Below are 14,029 nucleotides of genomic sequence, written 5' to 3'. Positions count from 1 at the left end.
TGAGATTATGTACCTTTTTTTCCATTTGGCTAAGTGAATTTTTTAAGGTATTGTTTTCTTCAGTGAGATTATGCAGCTTTTTTTCCATTTGGCCAAATGAATTTTTAAGGCTTTGTTTTCTTCAGCTTCCTTTTCCAAGCTGCTGATTCTTTTTTCATAGTTTTTTTGTTTTGCTTTCATTTCTCTCCCCATTTTTTCTTCTACCTCTTGCAATTGATTTTTAAAATCCTTTTTGAGCTCTTCCAGGAAGGCTTTTTGTTCTTGCGACCAATTCACCTTCCCTTGTGAGGCTTCAGATGTAGACAATTTGAGGCTATTGTCCTCATCTGAGTTTGTGTTGGCTTCTTCCCTATTGATACAGAAGCTCTCAATGGAGAGGGCTCTTTTTTGCTTCTTACTCATTATTGCAGCTTATTTATTTATTCTTTAAGTTGAGGTCTGCTCTGGGGGCACCAGGGTCCCTGTTTTGGGCTTCTTGTGCAGGGGTATAGGTGCTGGGTGACCGGGCTTTTACTCTGAGGACTTTATGGTGTGTGGAGATGCCCCGCCCTGCACTTCCTGTATGATTGTGCTTGGCCAGCCAGGCGCCAGACCCCAGCGTCTGATCCTGCCGTTCGTGGCCCTCTCGGCCGGTGCAGGTAAGTTTTTCCACTGTCCTTCTTGGCCACCAGATTTTTGAGCCAGGTTCTAGGGGCCTCAGTTGTTTGTCTGTGGCCCGCAGCTCCTGCTGATTTCCCCCGACCCCCTCGGCGCTGGGTTGCTGCCCTGCGCTGGGCCTCCCTTTTGCCCGAGTCAGACCGACCTTTTCCTGAAGTCTTCTAAATTATCTCTGGTTGGAGGACTGTGTCTCTCTGTCTCTTTGCAGGTTCTGTAGTTTCAGAATCTGTCCAGAGGCTTGATTTAATGTTCGTTTTGAGGGAACAGAAGGAGAGCTCAGGCAGCTTGCTGCTTCCTCTCCACCATCTTGGCTCTGCCCCCCTCCCATGCTTTTTTAAAAAAGCACATTGTATATCACTATGGAAATTAATTATTAGAAAAGAATATGGAATGGTCTTGTGGCAAGACCATAAAAGTTAGCTGTTCAGAATTCTACACTTGTTCTATCAAAAGCAAAAACCACTACAGAAAAGCCTCAAACACATTGGATGGATCCTACTGTGGAGGACTCTTAGGAGTACATGGATAGAGACTCACAAATGAGAAGACAAGAAGAGGTTCTGATCTATGCAGATGGAACAAATACTCCTGTTGATTAGATCCCAGAACCAGTGAATTACCTTATTGTTGTATATTAAAACTGTGTCAGCAGCCTAGTTCTAAACCTACAGAGGATAGTAAAGATCCTAATGGTATGCTAATTCAGGATGCTTAGCCTGGAGAACAGAAGACCCAGGGGAAGACATGATAGCTGTCTTCAAGTATGTGAAGGGCTGTCATGTGGAAGATATGTTCCATTTGGCCTTAGAGAATACAGCAGTAGGTGAAATTGTCATAGACACATTTCAACTAGATATAAAGGAAAAAACTTACTGATGACTAAAGTCTCTTCTAACTCTAACTTGCATCTGTAGCTTTGTGTGTGTGCATGTATACACACATGATATATGTTTTATATAAATTCATTTGTGTAAGAGAAACAAATAGGTACAGAGAGAGAGAGAGAGAGAGAGACAGAGAGAGACAGAGAGAGAGAGACTTCTATCTTTGAGGTTCTGTACATTTATAGTATTTCAAACTCTGTTGAGAAAGGGAATTTGTATAAGGTAGTACTACTAGCAACCTAAGAATCACCAAGCTGGAAAAGTATATATATACAGAAAAGTTAAAGGGAGGCTTCATGGTGTAGTAGATAGATTGTTAGCCTTTAAACTTGAAATCAAGGAGTTTTGGATTTGAATTTAATTTCAGTCATATATTTCTATGACATGATAGACCAATCACCCAGACTGCCCAGTATATCTCTCTTTAGTTTTCCTTATACTGAACTTCTTTACTTCTATGTTTTATTCTGTTCCCTCCTTCCCTAATAGAATGAAAGCTCTTTGAGGGCAGGAACTATTTTGTTTATATCTTTATATTACCAGCATCAAGCCCAATGCCTTTCATAGAATAAGCACTCAATAAATGTTTGACTTGAATTGAATTGGTTAGGCTTCCTAGAACCCAGGTTTGTCTTCATACTATTGTAAGCTATTGAGAGAATTATTATACTGTCTATATATTAGTACTTTTGTAAGTATTGAGCCTTTTTGTTGGTGAACAATTAAGTTGCCAAAAGGTACAGGAATCAGTCTATTAATCATCAAATATTTTTAAAGTGCCTACTGAGTGCCAGGCACCATACCTGATACTGAGAGGAATGAAACAATCCCTACTAGCAGTAAATAACCTATGTAGAAACACAGTTTCTCAGATAAAATAAGTAACATGCAGATTATTCCTATGATCAGAAAAAGAACTTCCGATTGGATGAGAATAGTAGGACATGTTTGAAGGCAAAGCAGTATTTGAAGTAGCAAGAAAGCCAGGGTCCCTCAACATTTTGTTTTGGGTTTTTGGTTGTTTTTTTTTTCCCTGTGACTGTTTTTAGAGTTGTGAAGTTTATAACTGACAAAAAATAAAATTCAAATAACTATATATACATATATGCATATATATAAATAGATTATACAAGGACTATTGGTTTCCTAACAGAGAAATAAAATTATTGAATTTAAAATTATAAGATAAAGGGGAGGGGCAGCTAGGTGGTGCAGTGGATAGAACACTGGCCCTGGAAGCAGGAGTACCTGAGTTCAAATCTGGCCTCAAACACTTAACACTTACTAGCTGTGTGACCCTGGGCAAGTCACTTAACCCCAATTGCCTCACTAAAAAAAATTTTTTTAAAAAGATAAAGGGGAGTTACTGACCACCAGGAGGCTCTGTTTTCACATATTGTTGTTGTTTGTCCTGCAGTCTAGAAGAGGACCAAGATAGATATCATGACTTGCAATGAATTGGATTTAAGTGAGGAAGGGCTATACAAAGTCACCACCCTCACTTTCTCCTTGGAAGCCATCTGGGTCCAGTGGCAAGATATAGATTAGGACGACTGGAGATGGTTCCAGATATTTAAAGCAATTGGGTAAAGTGACTTTCCCAAGGTCACACAACTAATAAGTGACTGAGGTCAGATTTGGACTCAGGTCCTCCCAACTGCAGGGCCAATGCTCTATCTACTGTGCCACCTAGCAGCCCTTCAAGTATTGGAGACTATTAAGAAGACAGTAGGAGGAGGGTTTTTCTTTGTTTTTTGTTTTTTTTTTAAATACAGCCTAAATTAGGCAAAAGCAGTAGCAAGAGAGTAAGCTAAGCATAAGAAGCTTGGGAGAGAAGATTAAAAAAATAGCTACTTGACTGGGAATTTGCTGATTAGAAGAGAAGTATTGCTTTGCTGATTGGCTGAAGAAAGGCTGGAGCAGCTGCTGGTAGCTTATTAGCTAAAAACTAGGTCCTGAGCTATTGGCTCTACTGTTGCAGTGTTCCCTACAGCCTTAGGGAAAAGCTCTCAGGGGTAAGTATGTTGTCTTGTACTTCCCTCTCTGGTTTGAGAAGTACAGAAAGGAAAAGAAAGGCTCTGCACAACTTTCGCTGGGCACTGTAATTTTCTGTTAGGAGAGGCCTGGGGCTGAATGATCAATCAAAAAGTATCTTTTAAATTCCTACTATGTGCTAGGAACTGTGCTAAGAACTGGGGATACAAAAAAGACAAAGAATGGACAAGGCAGAATTGATTACTTGTAGATCTGAGAATCTTGGGAATAAGGAAACTCTTTTTTTCACCAAAAGAGCATAGTATTTTTTTTCAGCATCCCATTTGGGATGGTTGTGAATAAAAAGAGTTGTGACTATTCTATAAACCTTAGAGCAGAAGACTGCTTTGCTCAGTAAGGACCAGAAGGGAAACAGATAACAAAGAAGTAACTTCACATAATCTAGATTATTCCTGAAGGAATTAAGGATATCAAAGCCTCTAGTGAAGAGATGTGACTTATTGCAGGCACATGAATTAACTCAGACTATTTATGTAATGGGGGTTTGTTGTATCAGTTTACTAAGATGCGATACCCAAGCAGAGAAAGCTAGGGCACTGCTTCCAGGAGAGTCATAACATCAGATAAGGGAAATCCCTTGCAGAGCCTGGAACAGGCAAGGACATACTATAACTAGGTGGACTGTAGTAACCACAAGCTTCTAGGCAACTTTAATGATTACTTAACTTCATGGTGAAGAGAGAAGAGTCTGTCTCTGACCTCAGGAGATCAAGCCATAGGAAAATAGGAGTCAGAGCTCAGCCCAGGTTTCTCTTCCAGTGTATTGTTGATACTTGGGGGCAGGAAAGAGCAATCTTTAGGGTCAATTTTTCAGATTTAAGTCCAGCAGAAATATTAATCTGGCAGTGGTGCCATATCTGGACACAAACTTGGTAGGACCAAAGCTGTATAGAAACGGAATAAAGTTTTGAGCCTAAATCTCACTGCCCTTTAGCCCCAGATCAAGGTCATGGTAGAGATCATGCCCCTAAGTTGTTAGAGGAAATATATATATCTGTTTTATACAAAATATATACATCTGTGCATATGTATACATACACATATATATGTACATATAAACACAAGTGTGTGTGTGTGTGTGTATGTGAAATAAATGTCCCTTTGTAAAAAGCTATCAAAATTTATGTTGTTAAGTGTTGCTGAAGTGTTAGTCACTGAGTCTTTAAAATGGAGGAGAACATAGGAAGGAAGGGTTCAAATTAATAGCAGAGGAAATAGACACCTACAAACCTCAGGGTATCCTGAAACTCTGAGAGAGATGTAACTTGAGAAAGTGGGTTCTGAGTCAAACATGTTACACTTATATTTGACTTAAGAGTTTGGACATTAATAAAGCATCTTCCAGCTTACCGAAACATTTTGTTTTTACCAGTTGAAACTATCAAATGCATGCAAGAATTATTTTTCATCTCAAAACTATTGTCAAAGGCCATATTGTTATTTTGATCCAGAGAACATGTAAACAAACAATTCTTTTTTTCCCCCAAAAGGTAGAAGTCTTGCCTTGGGAGTAGGTTCCACCTCACTGAAGTCTTTTATCAAAGTTTGGTTGACCATTTGCTAGGGATGTTGCATAAGGAATTTCCTAGCCAGCTTTGTGTTGGAATAGGTGACTTCTAAATCTCCCTTCCAACTCTAAGATTTTGCAGTGTAACTGAAGGAAAACATTTTTTCTAGACTATTACTTCCTTCTGATCAGCACTACAAATGGAAGGTAGCAAACCACATAAAATATTAATTAGAATCAAGTTTTCATATCACATTTCAAATATTAAGGAGGTTTGCCTCAAGTAGCATGTCAATGCCATAGATTTTCTACTGAATAATAATGCACATTTATGTACAATTTTGACAATGACAAACACTTTTCTCATAACAACCATAATGCCCTTTCTTAGCCAATGTTATGACATGTGAAATACTGGTTGATTTATATACTTCGATAGGTCTTGGTATTGTCATTATTTCATTAGTTTGAACAAAAAATTAAAAGTAGAAATATTTACCCCTAAAAACTCCACTAAATTAATAATCATTTTGAGATATGCACATGTGCATATATATGTGCACATATGTACCTAAACATATTATGTCTGCATATTATATTATGTGTATATACATATACACATATCCCTGTACATATATATATACACAAATATACACATATACACCCACATGCATCCACATACATACACACATATATACATACATACATACACACATATCCCTGTGCCAGCTAAGCCTGCCCTCATTATGTGACCTTCTCAATATCCTGCAGGGATCCACTTATCTTCTGCCTGGCATTTTCCTAGCACCCCAATCAGGCAAACTTCACTTTTTTTCTCATTTGGCCTTTTCTAGTTTCCCATTCTATCTCCAAATGCAGGAAAACCCCCTTCAAACCTCTGCCCTCACCATTATTCAACAAGCCAGAGGGTATCACCTAGATGATACTCTTTTCCAATTTGTTCAGCCTGCCATTACCACATCATGACTGGATTCCTTGACTCTATACATCTGCCAGGCTTCTTTGGCTGTGAGGCTAAGCATCTTAAGATTTTACAGGGTATAGTATCACTACCTGCTAGGAGGAGATTGGATCACCAGGGAGGGACTTTGAACAGCTTGATCACCTTTTTCTCTGAACAGACCTCTCTCCAACCACTTATTGTTACCTTGATTCACACCTCAATACTCCCATGCCCTCATTTCCTTCACATTGCAGTATTTCTGACTGTCTAGCCCTATTGTATATATTCTGTCTCTTATCTCCAAGTAGCCATTCTCTCATTACTATTCTCCCAGTGTTTCATTGTAGATGAGTCAGTTTCTTCCACTGAGCTCTCTGGAATACCTGCTCCACAATTAATGTGCTTCCTTTTATTGAGCCTTTTCCTTTCTCCTTGCATATTCTGGAACCTCCACTTCAAACCCTACCACTCACTTTAAAAAAAATTAATTTTATCATTTTTTCAATTACATGTAAACAAAACTTTTCTACATTCTTTTTTAAAGTTTTGAGTGCAAAGTTATCTACCTCCCTCTCTCCCCCATCCCCTTGAGAAGGCAAGCAATTTGATATAGATTATATCTGTGCAGTCATGTAAAACACTTACATACTAGCCATGCTATAAAAGAAAATACAGACCAACAAAGCAAAAATGATACAGTTTGAAAAAGTATGTTTTAATCTTCATTTAGGCTTTAACAGTTCTTTCTCTGGAGTGGATAGCATTTTTCATCATAAATTCTTTAATATTGTCTTGGATCAGTGTATGCTGAGAAGAGCTAAGTCTATCACAGTCGATCATCACACTATATTGCTGTTACTATGTACTGTGTTCTCCTGTTTCTGCTCATATCACTTCATTTAAGCTTCTCTCGGAAGCTTTATTCTCATCATTTCTTATAGCACAATAGTTTTCCATAACTACCTTATTTCATAACTTTTTCTGCCATTCCCTTATTGATGGGCATACCCCATTTCTAATTCTTATCACCATAAAAAGAACTACTATAAATATTTTAATAGACAGGTCCTTTTTACTTTTTTATCTCTTGGTTATACAAACCTAGTAGAGGTATTGCTGGGCCCAGGGGTATCTTTCTTTCTATCTCTTCTTTGGTCATAAATTCTTCCCTTGTTCATTGATTTGATATCTAAGCTATTCCATGGTCCCCTAATTTACTTATGGTATCATCCTTTATGTTTAAATCATGTACCCATTTTGACCTTACCTTAGTATACAATGTGAGATGTTGGTCTATACCTAGTTGCTGCCTAAGTGCTTTCCAGTTTCCTCAACAATTGCTGTCAAATTGTGAGTTCTCGTACAAGAAGTTTGGGTCTTTGAGTCTATCAAACACTAGATTAGATTTTGTTTAGATTTTGTTTACTACTGTTTGTGTATTCTGTACCTAATCTATTTCACTGTTTCACCATTCTATTTCTTATCCAGTACCAGATTGTTTTGATGAATACCATTTTGTAATACAGTTCATGACCTGGTATTGTTAAACTACCTTCATTCATATATTTTTAATTTATTCTCTTGATATTCTTGAACATTTGTTCTTCCAGATTAATTTTGTTGTGATTTTTTTTTCTTTCTAAAATATTTTAAAGTAGTTTGGAATGGCACTGAATAAGTAAATTAATTTAGGTAGAATGATCATTTTTATTATATTGTCTTAGCCTATCCATGAGCAATTATTTCCCTGCTTAGATTTTTCTTTATTTATGTGAAAAATATTTTGTAATTGTGTTTATATACTTTCTGGGTTTGTTTTGGCAAGTAGACTCCCAAATACTTTATATTGTCTAGAATTATTTTAAGTAAAATTTCCCTTTCTATGTCTTCATGTTGGGTTTTGTTGACAATAGGTAGAAATGCTGATGATTTATGTGAATTTATTATATGCCATGTAACTTTGCTGAAGTTGTTAAATATTTCAAATAGTTTTTTATTTGATTCTCTATGATTTTCTAAGTATAGCATCTTATCATCTTCAAAGGGTGATACTTTTGCTTCCTCATTACCTAGCCTAATTCCTTCAGTTTCCTTTCTTCTCTTATATCTATAGCTAGTATTTCTGGAACAATATTGAATAAAATTGATGATAAAATGGGCATCCTTGCTTCACCCCTGATCTTATTGAGAAAGCTTCTGGCTTATATCCATCAAAAATAATGCTTGTAGATAATTTTTTATAGATACTATTTATTCTAAGGAAAGATCTATTTATTCTTTTGCCTTCCAGTGTTTTTAATAAGAATGAGTGCTCTATTTTGTCAAAAGCTTTTTCTCCATCTATTGAGATACATATATTGTTTTTATTTCTGTTGGTTTTGTTTTTTTTATAATGTCAATTATACTAATAGTTTTCTTAATATAGAACCAGCCCTGCATTCCTGGCATAAATACCTCCTGGTTATATTGTATGATCCTTGTAATATGTTGCTATAATCTCCTTGTTAATATTTTATTTAAAATTTCTACATCAATATTAATTAGGAAATTGGTCTATTGTTTTCTTTATTTTTGCTCTTCCTGGTTTAGGTTTCAGCACCATATATCTATTGCAGAAGGAATTAGGTATTACTCCTTCTTCATCTATTTTTACAAATGACTTATTGTTATTGGTATTAGTTGTTCATTAAATGACACTTTCTCCTCTCTAAGTTATTGTGACTACTCTTTTCTGGTTCTCCTCCCCTCTGGGAACAGCTATGTAGTACAGTGCGTAGAGCACCAGACTTGGAGTCTGGAATACTTAAGGTCAAATTTGGCCTTAGATACTTATTAACTTGTGACTTTCATCAAAGCCTTTCATCTCTGTTTGTCTCAGTTTCCTTAACTGTAAAATTGGAATAATAGCACCTACCTCACAGCATTGTTATGAGAATCAAGTAACATTTGTCAAAAGCACTTAGCATAAAGCCTGGCACATTATAAGTGCCATATTCATTCCTAATCCCTTTCCCTTATTCGCCTGTCTGCTCCTTTTTGGTTTTCTTTGCTGTATCTTCAAGCCAACTGACCCACAATAACCTAAAACTCTGTCCAGGGTCATCTCTTCTTTCCCCTCTATGTACTGCCTAACTTGGTGGCCTCATTAGTTTGCATGGGCTCACTTCCCATCTCTGTGGAGGTGATTGCCATCATGTCTCATCTATTCTATTGCAATTGTATTTTAATTGATCTCCCTGCCTTACATCTTTCTTCACTTCAATACATTCTCTACTCAACTGTCAAAATGATCTTGCTTAAGCACAGGTCTGACTAGGTCTTCTCCCTACACAATAAACTTCATTGATTTCCTTTTATTTGTAGGATCAAATATAAAATCCTCTATTTTGCATTTAAAGCCTTTCACAACCTGGCCTCTTCCTACCTTTCTAGTTTCATTAAATTTTATTCCTAACAATCTATCAAGGCAGCTAGTTGGTGCAGTGGATAGAGCACCAGCCCTGGAGTCAGGAAGACCTGAGTTCAAATCCGGCCTCAGACACTTAACACTTACTAGCTGTGTGACCCTGGGCAAGTCATTTAACCCCAATTGCCTCACTAAAAAACAAAACAAAACAAAACAGAACAAAATAAAACAAAAAAAAAATCTATTAACACTGGCCCCACTCCTGCTCCTCACAGATCTTCTCTCTCTCTCTCTCTCTCTCTCTCTCTCTCTCTCTCTCTCTCTCTCTCTCTCTCTCTCTCACATCTATGCATATGTACTCTTTCCCACATGACTGCAATATTCTATCTCCTCAATTCTGCCATATGTCTTTCCTAGCTACTTTCAAGACTCAATTCAAATATTCCTTCTGTAGGAGATTTTTCTCTCCTTCCTGACCCCCTGGACTTTGTAACATCTGTCTGTCTAAGATTGCCCTCCATTTATATTATGTGCATATGCCTTTCTGTCCATATGTATGTATGCATGCATTCATATATACTCGTAGTCAGTGTTATAGTCAGTGTTCACTGTGAAGGATGAGGGCAGCATCTCTTTTCCCTTTCCTTCTTATCACTCCCACTTGCCCCTGATTTCTGCTATTCCCCCTTACTTCAAATCCTCAAACCATAGTTTCCCTCAACTATGTTCTCCTTACCTTTCAGTCAAACTCTCAAATCCTACTCATCCTCAATGGATCCTCAACAGACCCCGATACTCATTGAGCTTAACCATGTTCTATCAAATTCCTTGAGTAAGCATTCTAATTTGTTCTATGTAAAACATCTTCACCATTCAGCCTTAACCTTTTTTTTCATTTCCATTTATGTATAAAAACACCTGCAAAAATATTACATACGAAAATGAACAAAACAAGGCAGAGAGAACTTAATCCAATCTAAAAAATAAATTGAAAAAAACACACACAAAGAAGCTACCAAAGAGGAAGACAAAAGAAGAAAAAACAACCTGGGTACATATGTACTTATGAGCCATTTCTATCAAATGTACAAAGAAGAATCAATGTTTTTCTTAACACTAGACAAGTTATACTCAAAATTTCAGAAACTACTAAAGTCTTCAGACTTCTTTTATGAGGCAAATATAAATAAATGAATGTAAAAGCAGATATTAAGCCCTTGTCATATTGCAGACAGTGTGCTAAGCACTTCACTTACAACTAGAATAAGATGGGCAGGTCCTGTTCTCAACGAGGACACATTCTAAACTGAGGAGACAACACATAAAATAATTTGCAACTGCAGAACATACAGAAAGGCCCAGAGGAGAAGGGGATTTTAAAAAGAGAAACAATTATAAATTAGTATCACTAATGAATATTAGTGTAAAATGCTTAAATAGCATCCTAACAAAAATATTATATCAACATATTCAACAGCAACAACAAAAAACAAACAAAACCAAAGCACTTTCACCATGCTAGATTGTTATCAAGGATGTAAGGATCATTCAGCATTAGGAAAATAATTAACATAGTAGATCATAATAAAAACATAACCAAAACTACATATTTATGTCACCTGATGCAGCAAGCACCTCTGACAAAATATCACCATAGACATTTTTCAATAAATACAGAAATAAAGTGAGGGTGTCTCCTCTCCTCATTATTAGTACACAGTCATAGAAATGTGAGCTACAGAAGCAATACCAAAGAAATGAATTAAAGGCATAAACATGGACAAAGGGCAGCCCAAATTACCCTTCCTTACAGTTGACAAAATCAATTCAGCAGGAATTAGAAGGGAAATTGTCAGTTGGAGGAGAGGAGGATCATTATATGAAATATTTCTGAGGGTTTTCAAAGAGAGAACAACAAACAATTGAAATGTTTGAAATATTGGTCCAAATCACCAATGTAAAATCCACATCAAAATATCTGTTTTCATCTCATACTCAGATAATCAGGAAAGGTATCAAATGGAGGAAATAGTCAATTTTGCAGGAAGTATGAGAAAAATTATATATCAATGTACTATTAGTGGAGATATGAAGGGAATCAAGCATTCTGGAAAGCAATTTAACATTATGTTGTTTTTTTTTTTAAAGTAACTAAAATGTCTATACTCTTTGGCCCAAAGATCCCATTGTTATACAAACATCCTAAGGTGGTCAAAAGCAGAAAGTTCCTCTTTACAACAAAATATTCATTGCAGCAGGTTTGTGGTAGAAATGGACTGGAATCAAAGTAAGTACCCATTGCTTGGAGAAATACTTAAAATCTGTGATATATTCATATAAAACATAGCTATTGTGTCATAAAACATAACCTGGAGAGGCATGGTTGGTTAGTAGATATAGCCCTGAACTTTAAGATAGGAAAGTCCAGGTTCAAATTATGCCTCAAAATCTTATTATCTATGTGATGCTAGGAAAATTCTTTAACTTTCCTGTAGCAGTTTCCTCATTTGCAGGGCAGGGCAGGGCAATGAGGGTTAAGTGGCTTGCCCAGGGTCACAAAGCTAATAAGTATCAAGTGTCTGAGGCCACATTTGAACTCAGGTCCTCCTAAATCCAGGGCCGGTGCTTTATCCACTGTGCCACCCAGCTGCCCCCTCAGTTTCCTCATTTGTATAATGTCCTTTAAAGTCCCTTAAATCCCCAGACCAAATGAGATAATATTTACATAGCACTTAGCAGAGTTCCTGGCACATACTAGGCACTACAGAAATGTTAGTTGCTGTTATGGCTATGATCCCCTAATCAGTTTAGAGAAATTTGGGAAAATTCAAATGAATTCAAATCTGAGTTCAGACACTATCCCTGTGACTCTGGTCAAGTCATAGTGACTACCTCCCAGGGTTGTTGTGAGGATGAAATGATATTAATATTTGTAAAGCACTTTGAAATTTTTAAAGCATTATAGAAATGCTAGTTATTATTATTGTTATTATTTATATTGAAGTGCATTTAATCAGCAAAGTCATATATACAGTGACTACAATAAAAAAGTAACAGAGGGAGGGAGGGAGGGAGGGAAGGAAGAAAGGGAGGGAGGGAGCATTTTCACAACATTATGGTAAATTTTGAGTCATATACCAGATGAATAAAACATGGTCACTAATCTCAGTTTACATTTTTGTTTTGGAGTCTTACTATGTGTGTTTTAAAGCCAGCATATAAAGTAAAAATGCACAATCAAAATCAGCATTGAAAATTCCTTGAATTGGCACGTTTTGAATCCCTTCTCGTTAGAAGACCACCCCTTTATCCCTCAAGGTGTTGCCATTGATAGACATATGTTTAGAGTAAGTGTTTTTCAGCTGTATGTTTAAAAACTTATTAGATATAAATGACATTCATTTCCAATTTGGTTAGAAAATAACTTAAGTGGAAAAAAAAAAAGAAAATTACTTAACTGGGAAATTCCTCACCCATGTGAGTCAAGTCCAGACTAAGAAGAATTAAAAAGCAAACAAGCAGTTGAGATATGGCAAATAGTCTCTTTTCTTTTTTTTTTCCTTTTTTTTTCCAGATTTTATTTTCTTCTAGGTTCTGATGCTCAAAACAGAGTTCATTACCCCTTCTCTAGTGTTATCTTCATATACACACACACACACACACACACACACACACACATATATATATATATATACACACATATACATATGCATATTCATGTACATATACATGTGCATATATACATACACTAATTTTATCTTTCTTCCCATGAAGAATACCTGATTCACTAGGTCACAAGCACAGATCTAGTCATTTACTCCTATCATAGTTTCTTTGTCCCCACAAGCAAACTATGGTGCCTCTGCTAGGGATATAGCCAGATATGTGACCATTCTCAGAGACTAGAGCTAGGAGATCAGTTGGTTCAGAACCCCCCCCCCCAAAAAAAAAAACAAACAAACAGGTTAACAGATCAGTTTGAAGCCCTAGGACCTTTCAAGGAGTATGCCCTGCACTAGATAGTACATAGAGGGAGTAGTCACTGTGTTGACATTTGGTCAGGGAACTCATCACTAAAGAAAATAAATTATAGTTAAATTCATATATATTAAATGTGTGTTTGTCATGACAGTGCTAGGTTTCTCATGCAATTATTATATTCTTTTATGTTATTTCTGTATTGTCATAATTCAGCTACTCAATTATAAATTCTATGAAGGTAGGGTATAGCACATTGATATGCACATAACAGATTCTTAAGAAATATCTGTTTAGGGGGCGGCTAGGTGGCACAGTGGATAAAGCACCGGCCCTGGATTCAGGAGTTCCTGAGTTCAAATCTGGCCTCAGACACTTGACACTCACTGGCTGTGTAACCCTTGGCAAGTCACTTAACCCCCATTGCCCCGCCAAAAGAAAAAAGAAATATCTGTTTAATTAAGTTGGAGTTAAGGCATGTCAGATGGCTATTAAGAAAATACCCATACTAGGTGTTAAGTAAATAATTGTTGAATGAAAGAATGAATGAAATTATTGACTTTCTCAGTCTTGAGCCA

Source organism: Dromiciops gliroides, chromosome 5 (assembly GCF_019393635.1).
Source record: "Dromiciops gliroides isolate mDroGli1 chromosome 5, mDroGli1.pri, whole genome shotgun sequence".
NCBI classification, from domain to species: domain Eukaryota; kingdom Metazoa; phylum Chordata; class Mammalia; order Microbiotheria; family Microbiotheriidae; genus Dromiciops; species Dromiciops gliroides.
This window is presented reverse-complemented; position numbering follows the sequence as displayed.